Below are 1,515 nucleotides of genomic sequence, written 5' to 3' on the forward strand. Positions count from 1 at the left end.
AGTGACGCAAAGACTGGAACGGAAGTCCTCGAAGGTAGAAGTCGGCAGTCCCTTTGTCATCACATCGGCAAACTGCTGAGCGATCGGCACATGGAGGACCCGCATACGTCCAAGAGCCACCTGCTCGCGCACAAAGTGAATGTCCAGCTCGATGTGTTTAGTCCGGCGATGATGAACGGGGTTGGCGGAGAGGTACACCGCAGAGACGTTGTCACAGTAGACAACCGTGGCCTGGGAGACGTCATGATGCAGCTGCTGAAGTAACTGTCGTAGCCAGGTGCACTCGGCAACAGCGTTGGCCACAGCTCGGTACTCAGCCTCCGCGCTAGAGCGCGAAACCGTGGGTTGTCGCTTGGACGACCATGAGACGAGTGAAGAACCGAGGTAGACACAGTAGCCAGAGGTGGACCTACGAGTATCGGGGCAGCCAGCCCAGTCTGCATCGGAGTAGGCCACCATCTCCAGAGAAGTAGACGCCGTAAGTGTCAACCCGAGGGACATCGTGCCGCGGATGTAGCGAAGGATCCGCTTCACGAGAGTCCAATGAGAGTCACGAGGGGCGTACATGTGGAGACACACCTGCTGTATAGCATACTGAAGATCCGGTCTGGTGAGAGTCAAATACTGTAGAGCGCCGACAATAGACTGGTAGAAAGGAGCATCCGACGCAGGCGAGCCCTCAAGAGCAGAGACCTTGGCCTTCGTGTCCACAGGAGTAGCAACAGGATGACAGTTGAGCATGCCAGCACGCTCAAGAAGCTCATGTGCATACTTCTGCTGATGAAGAAAGAAACCGTCCAGACGCCGAACGACCTCAATGCCAAGGAAATAATGTAGAGCACCCAGGTCCTTGATAGCAAACTCGTCACGCAGCCGGAGAGTAATCTGCTGAAGAACGGTTGTGGAGGAGGCTGTCAGGATGATGTCATCGACGTAGAGCAGCAAATATGCAGTCGTGTCACCGTGGCGATAGACAAACAGTGAGGCGTCCGAGCGAGTAACACTGAGGCCCAGTGTCTGAAGAAACCCGGCGATCCGCTGGTACCAGGCGTGGGGTGCCTGCTTGAGCCCGTAAAGAGAGCGGGACAGCAGGCACACATGGCCCGGAAGTGAGGCGTCGACGAAACCGATGGGTTGCTCACAATACATCTGCTCCTCAAGATGGCCGTGGAGAAAGGCGTTGGAGACATCTATCTGGTGGACAGGCCAGCCGCGGGAGACGGCGAGCTAGAGGACGGTGCGAATCGTGCCCGGTTTGACAACCGGGTCTAATGTCTCAGTGAAGTCCACTCCAACACGCTGGCGGAAACCGCGGACCACCCAGCGAGCCTTGTAGCGCTCGAGAGTACCGTCCGAGCGGGTCTTATGGCGAAAGACCCACTTGCCGGTGATGACGTTGGCGCGAGGAGGCCGGGGAACCAGGGTCCAGGTGCGGTTCCGTTGAAGAGCATCGAACTCTTCCTGCATCGCCGCAAGTCAGTGAGGATCACGGAGGGCGGCGCGAGCGGATGCAGG

This window comes from Triticum dicoccoides, chromosome 3B, assembly GCF_002162155.2.
Source record: "Triticum dicoccoides isolate Atlit2015 ecotype Zavitan chromosome 3B, WEW_v2.0, whole genome shotgun sequence".
Lineage (NCBI taxonomy): Eukaryota > Viridiplantae > Streptophyta > Magnoliopsida > Poales > Poaceae > Triticum > Triticum dicoccoides.